This window comes from Gorilla gorilla, chromosome 8 (genome assembly GCF_029281585.2).
Source record: "Gorilla gorilla gorilla isolate KB3781 chromosome 8, NHGRI_mGorGor1-v2.1_pri, whole genome shotgun sequence".
Classification (NCBI taxonomy): Eukaryota; Metazoa; Chordata; class Mammalia; order Primates; family Hominidae; genus Gorilla; species Gorilla gorilla.
In genome coordinates this window covers 111765533-111773147 of record NC_073232.2, presented here as the reverse complement: position 1 = coordinate 111773147, position 7615 = coordinate 111765533, and the positions used below count along the sequence as shown (strand labels likewise).

Sequence of the window (7615 nt, the reverse complement as noted above, 5' to 3'; positions counted from 1 at the left end):
TGCCATGGGGCAAATAGTAAAATCTATTGTTATAATACTTCTAGCAGCCTCGATTGGTAGAATCATGGTAAAAAAAAAAAAAAAGAAAAAGAAAAAAAAAAGGAACCAGAGGCTTTTAAGATGATCTTAGATGACATTCTGGTTGTTCTTTCTCTTGTAATTGCACTCATTTGCAAATATACTTACTTGATGCCATACCCTCCCTTTTTTGTTTTAGCATATTTTGTATTTTTTTTTTTTTTTACTGGAAAATCTGCTAGACAAATTCTAAAAGAGCTGTAACCCTATTTTTGTATTTTGTATTTAATTGTAATTATATTTATATGAATGGGCATTAAATTCATGTTTTTCTAATTTCAAAATGTGTAAGTATCCTATTTTCCCACGTACCCAGCCCCTAGTTTCCTTCTCTAGAGTCAACCAATGTTATCAGTTTTTAAAATGTATCTTTCAGAAACATTTTATCCACATACAATAAGCACATATTCCTTTTTTCTTCCTTTTTACCTTTTGCACAAATGGTAGCATTTTATACAAGGTTTCTGCACCTACCTCCCCACCAAATACCACTTACTGTTGCCTCACATACTTCTGCGTAATAGTCCATTGTATGGATGAACCATGATGGATTTAGCCAGTCCATTATTGATGACCCCCTGGGTTATTTCATCTCCACTTTTTCTTTTTGGGGCTTTATTTTCTTTCTTTCTTCTTTTATTTATTTCTGAAAAATAGGACGTAAATATTTAGAATTTTTTTTGAGATGAAGTCTCGCCCTGTTGCCCAGGCTGGAGTGCAGTGGCATGATCTCGGCTCACTGCAACCTCTGCCTCCCTGGTTCAAGTGATTCTCCTGCCTCAGCCTCCCGAGTAGGTGGGATTACAGGTGCCCACCACCACGCCCAGCTAATTTTTTGCATTTTCAGTAGAGACGGGGTTTCGCTATGTTGGCCAGGCTGGTCTCGAACTCCTGACCTCGTGATCCACCTGTCTCGTCCTCCCAAAGTGTTGGGATTACAGGCGTGAGCCACCGTGCCCAGCAAACATTTAGAATTTTAATAGTTATTGCCAATTTACTCACTAAAAAGATTATAATAGTTTACATTCTCATCAAATAGGAATGGAAGTGCCTGTTTTTTTCATAGTTTCACCAAGACAGGTTATCCTCAGTCTCTGAAATATTCATCTAATAGGTGTTATTTATTGAATTTTAGATAGCATTTTCTGCAATTTAAACAAAAAGCAAATAATTATCTGATAAAAATTACAAAATAGGAAAAGCAAAATAAGATGATTTTTAAAAATCACAATCCCACCCAGCAATAACAAAGTGATAACTTGGTGGGTGTTTACTGCCAGTGCTACAATTTATATTCCTTTTCTTCCTTTTTTTTTTTGGTACAAGTATGGTAACATACTCTATTGTTTCATAGCTTATTTTAAAAGTTAATAGCATATGATGAATATTTTAATATTTTTAATTACTTCTGTCTTTAATATATCCAAATTTTTATTATACAAATTTTGAAACATGTAAAAGTATATAGAGCATCATAATGAGCATCCACATAGCCACTACCTAGATTTAAAAATTATTAACATTTTTCCATTTCATTTCATCTTTGTCTTTGCTGAGTATTTTAACATACTTTTCCAACACATTTTACCTAAATATATTTACAGATATTTCTAGATTTTAGTAGACCACTATTCCTCAGTTCTCTTCATAATCTGGTACCATTACAAGTGATTATATACATATATGTGACTATGTTATATAATATATATGCATATATCTAATAGGTATAATTTATTTTTAAAAATAATCTTAGATGTCATTCTAAGATGACATTACATATATAATATACATATTATATAATATATGTATTTTATATGTACATATACATATAATTATAGATATGTATTTTACATACATGTAATTATGTGATAGAGTTACAGGGCTGCTCTGAGGCAAACCAGCAGAACCAGGCAGCCTCCTTATCCTTCAATACCAAGCACCCTTGTCCTTTCTCTTAGAGAACCAGCAAAACCATTTACACAAAGTTGCTGGAAACATAACCAAATAATACATATTGAAGAGCTCATAGGTCTTTTAAAATTTCTCTTCAAAGCAACATTAGCTGTGAGGTAGCTAGGGAAGAATTAATATCCTTGTTTTAAATACCAGAAAACAAAGGTTCCATGAAGCTCAGGACTTGCTGAAAGGCGACACACTAAAGAACAGAGTTGGGAACTTGTCTTCTTACTTTAAAACCACGTCCTTCCTCCTAAGAATTTTGCATCTTAAAAGAAGAGTGCAGGAGATGGTGGTACTTTACACAATATGATGATTTGATGATGTGGAATTTTGGGCTTTGGAGGAAGGTATTTGGGTAAGGAACTACCTTTTCAAATACTCCAGTCTCCCTACCTACCCTACCAGGAGTTTGAGGTGAGCTGATGAGGATCTGCCTTGGAGAAAGAACTGGTTGGGGAGATCTTGCAAAGAAAGAGCTATGGGATGTAGGGATTTACTGGACATTGGAAAAGAGGAAGAAGCACCAGGGAAGATGCCAAGGTTTGAGCTGGGATGAAAGGAAGAATTCAGGCTTGGAGCTGATTATGGGGAAGTGGCATGCTGCTTCCCATCCATTTCACATGCTGCTTTTGGAAAAACCTCTAGATAGAGGTGTTGAGTTGTCACTTGGAGATGCAGGATTACAGTTCAGAAAAAATATCTATAATAATAGGATAATAGATAATATAATATATTATCCATAATGAGTCCTAACTGTAGAGTTAGGACTCGTTGAGATAGAGGTGATGGTAGGTAGAGGCCATGGCAGGAGATGAATAGAGACAGAATTGAGAGCAAGATGTGGAGAGGCCAAGGATGAAGTCTTTCTTTTCTTTTCTTTTTGAGAAGCAGTCTCACTGGGTCGCCCAGGCTGGAGTGCAATGGCGCAATCTCGGCTCACTGTAACCTCCACCTCCCAGGTTCAAGCAATTCTCATGCCTCAGCCTCCCAAGTAGCTGGGATTACAGGCACCCACCACCACACCCGCTAATTTTTTTGTATTTTTAGTAGAGACGGAGTTTCACCATGTTGGCCAGGCTGGTCTCGAACTCCTGACCACAGGTGATGCACCTGCCTGGGCCTCCCAAAGTGCTGGGATTACAGGCGTGAGCCACCGCACCTGGTAAGGATGAAGTCTTAACGTAGAGTCATGTTTATGGTCATCAGAAGAACGAAGTGACAAATGAAGGAGACAGAGAAGAAGCACTGGAGAGAGAGAATGAGAGGATAGTGTAGTACCACCAAAGTCAGATGAAGAGTCCCACCAAAGAAGGCAGGGCTTGGTCAAAAGACCAAAGGTGACCCGGCTGAGGCAGGCGGATCACAAGGTCAGGAGTTCGAGACCAGCCTAACCAACATGGTGAAACCCTGTCTCTACTAAAAACACAAAAATTAGCCGGGCGTGGTGGCACACGCCTGTAATCCCAGCTACTCAGGAGGCTGAGGCAGGAGAATCACTTGAACCCGGGAGGCAGAGGTTGTGGTGAGCCAAGATCACACCATTGCCCACTAGCCTGGGCAACAAGAGCAAAACTCCGCCTCAAAAAAAAAAAAAAAAAAAAAGGCCTATGGTTACAGGACATCAAGGAGGATGACAACTGAGAGAAAAGGCCATTAGATGTGATAAGAGCTGAAAGCATGTTTTGCACTGAGTGTTTTTGGGGAAAATCAGGTTGAAGGATTATGAAAGGGGTGCAGTATGGATAAAATAATATATCACTCCATCACCTTATGTGCCTCAGCAGGGGTGATCAGCCCCTGACCATGGCAAGGCAGTGGGACATACACTCCTCTCTCTCTGCTGCTCCAAGCCCCAGCTTCCATTCTCTTGCAGGTACATATTGCACCAAATCTGTTGTAGTTCCTTCAAACTTCCTTCTTCGTAAATAAAAACATTGACAAAGGTTACAATACTCTTTGCCCTCTACCACCCAATTACCTAAATAGCTGCATGATTCAAAATTTCATAAGGAAGGCCCTGGCAATAATGAGAAGGGAATGGAGAGGAGAAGGGAGAATGAGGGAGACCGTGTGTTTGTATGTTTAATTAAGATATACTATGCACATAGAGGAAAGTACACAAATCTTAAGTGCACAGCTTGATGAATTTTTACACAATATATACTGTATAACCAATATCCAGACCCTGATGTAGAACATTTCTAGCATTCTGGAGGGCTTCCTTCATGCTCCTCGCTGTGATTATGGAGAACTTATCCAACTCCAGAGAGGAGAGTTGGATAAGTTCTCTCCCCATGGGGGAGAGAAGGAAGGGGCAAGTGTTGGGAGCAGCAGAGGAAATAACTTTTTGATATTCACACTCCTAGATAATATCTGCATCAATTGTCCTGTTTTTAATGTTTTGGCTGCTCCTGAGAAGCAGGATAGCGTGATGGTAAACAGTGTGGACACTGAGTTGCTGCATGGGTTTGAATCTCAGTTCTACCACTTACTGGCTTTGTGACCATTCATAACTTATACAGCATACCTCAATTTCCTCATCTGTAAAATGAGGCAGTAATGATACCTACCTGATAGGATGAGGGAGAGGATTGAATGAGACACTGAGAAAAGTGCCTGGCACATGTTCAGCATTCAATACATGTTAGCCCTTTTTAAACAATTAATGGGAATTCCAGGTGCACTACCAGAGCCAATGGAGCATATATGTTGTGGGTGGGTCATGTTGACCCTTCAAATCTCATCCTTAGCTATATCTATAATACCGCTTATAAGGAACCAGGGTTTTTCACTACGTCTCCCTTCTCTTACATGGGTACACACTCTTCAGGATTCAGTCTCTCCCTGGCATCTCTGATCTAGCCTATCCCTGAGCTCTGCACATGCAGCTGAGGGAGTGGAAATGCCAAGCCTAGCTCTGGTGGTGACCTTATCAAGACCTTTCCAACATACTTGCTGGGTCATCGGAAAGGTTTGCTCACTGTGCAGTCCAGCCAGCTTCCAAGGAATTCATCAGTGGGCTGGAATTGGGGTGTGTGTGACCTCGGCTGCTCCCATGGCTTGCCCCTTCCTTCTCCCCACCCTGACTTCACTTCTGGAGTTGGACCAGTTCTTCACAATCACGGCCAGGGTGACAGCAAGGTGTGATGGATGGACGAGGAGCCACGGAGTGGCAGGGTGCTTGGTCAGAAACTCAAGGCTGTGTTTATGAGAAGGAAGAGGCTGTTTCCTGGAGCAAGCATAATGCAGCTCTAAAAAAGGCAGGGGAAATACATCATGCAAGGGAGCATAACCCTGGGAGGGCCGCTGGGAATCAGAGTACCAGAGAAGCCCTGGCAGGTCAAGGTGCCTCTGACAAGGCCTTTTTTATAGGCCATTTGCGTGAGGGTTTGCTGCTGTTCCCTGCAGAGCTGACAGCCACTCAAGGTCTCAGTGGGAGCTTGGGAGCTAATCTTAGCTATTGCTTTCCAGACCTTCTCCACTGGTCCTGCTGATGCATTTGGAAAAGAAATAACAAACTCTATTGTTTTAAAAAACTGCAAAAAATGACCATTTTGGCTATTGACTCTTTCATTGCTGCAAATAGATTGGGATCACCAGCTCCTTCCTTTCCCTCCAAACCCAGGGCAAAAGAAAGTTTAACTGGATTCTCTCTGTGGTTAAGAGAGGTACCAAAATGTGTTTTCTCCAAAGAGTCTTAACAGCTGTTTATCCCTAAAGCATTCTTGCTCCCCTGATTTCCTTCAAGATCCTACTGTGCTATAAAGGAGCCTCTGGATAAAATGAGCACTCTGTGTTAGTATCCTGTGGCTGCTGTAACAAATGGCCACCAACTTAGTGGTTTATAGAACAGAAATTCATCCTCTTACAGTTCTGGAAATGCAAAGTCCAAATTGAGTCTTATGAGGTTAAAATCCAGGTGACAGTAGGGCTGGTTCCTTCTGGAGGCTCCAGGGGAGAATCTGTTTCTTGCCTCTTTCAGCCTCTGGTGGCTGCTGTTATTTCTTGGCTTGCAGCCCCTTCCTCCATCTTCAAAGCCAGTGGCATAGCATTTTCTACCTCTGAGCCTGCCTCTCTCGGCTTCTGTCATGTGTCTCTTCTGTAGTCTAATCATCCTCTGCCTCCCTCTTATAGGACACTTGGGATTAATTTAGGGCCTACCTGGATGATCCAGAATAATTTCCTCATTTCAAGATCCTGCAAAGACCCCTTTGCCCATGCAAGGAAACTTTCACAGGTTCCATAGGATGAGAAATTGGATTTTTTGGGGGGCTGTGATGTTTTATGTTATGTGTCAACTTGACTGGGCTAAGGGATGCCCAGATAGCTGGGAAAACATTATTTCTGGGTGTGTCTGTGAGGGTGTTTCTGGAATCAGTAGATTGAGGAAGGAAGACCCATCCTCACCCATGTGGGGGTGCATCTCCAACCTGTTGAGCACCTGAATAGAAGAAAAAGTGGAGGAAGGGCAAATTTGCTCTTTCTGCTTAAACGGAAACATCCATCTTCTCCTGCCCTCAGACATCAGATAACGACGCTCTTGGTTCTCAGTCTTTAGGGCTCAGACCAGCACTTACTCCATCAGCCACTCAATTCTCAGGCCAGATGGCAGATTATGGGACTTAGCCTCCATAGCCGCATGGGCCAATTTCTGCAATAAATCTCCTCTCTCTCTCTCTCTCTCCTCTCATATATATATATAGCTTTTCCAAAAAAGCATCTTAAAAATTGAATCTGATTTGTTTTTTAGTTTAAGCATGTACTTTCAAGCTCACCACACTTCTCACACTCCATATTGGCATATTTCCAATTTATTCATTACTTATTCAGCCCCTGAAGGCATTTGAGTTTGCAACCTCTGGGACAAGGTCTTTTGGGATGTGATAGAGGCTGCCACATTTTCAGGGTGAAAGCTGTTAAGGTAAGGACAACTATGTTTATAGCCATATCCTATTATATAGGAGATATATCTGTATCTATATCTATATCTACATCTATCTATCTCCTCTATTGGTTCTGTTTCTCTGGATAACCTTGACTAATACAGGGGCCATTATTTAGCCTGCCATACCCTCAAGTAACTATAGGAATTTATTGAACATTTACTGTGTGCTAAGTACCATGCTAAATGTCTTAATGCTGGTGCCCTTTTAACTCTCCAACCTTGTAAGTAGACAGTGGCCCTCATCTGCAAGCAATAACAGCTAACACTCACATGATTCTAATTATGTGCCAACCTCTCTTCTTGGGCTTTAGATATATTAACTCTTCTAACCCTCACAGCAACCCACAAGGTATGTATTATTGTCTCCATCTTAGAGGTAGGGAAACTAAAGCATGGACAGGTTAAGTAACCTGCCCAAGATCTTCTAGTAAGAGGCAAAATTGGAATGTAAACCAAAGCACATAATTACTAAACTTTCTGCCAGTCCAGCTTTGTTCTTCTTACTTTATAGCAGAAGAAAATGTACCTGGCTCTTGATTGTCCTTACTCCATTGACACAATGAAAGTGGTACTGTGATCTGAGGGTCACCTAGGAGGTGAGTGGGCCAAATATTAGGGTTTTTTTTTCACTGC

At 41.2% G+C, this 7615-nt stretch overlaps 1 pseudogene; it reads right to left on the bottom strand.

Moving 5' to 3' along the window:
- Nucleotides 1-244: 244 nt before the first annotated feature.
- On the bottom strand, nt 245-287 carry LOC115936112 (uncharacterized; annotated as a pseudogene).
- Between the last annotated feature and the right edge of the window lie 7328 nt (nt 288-7615).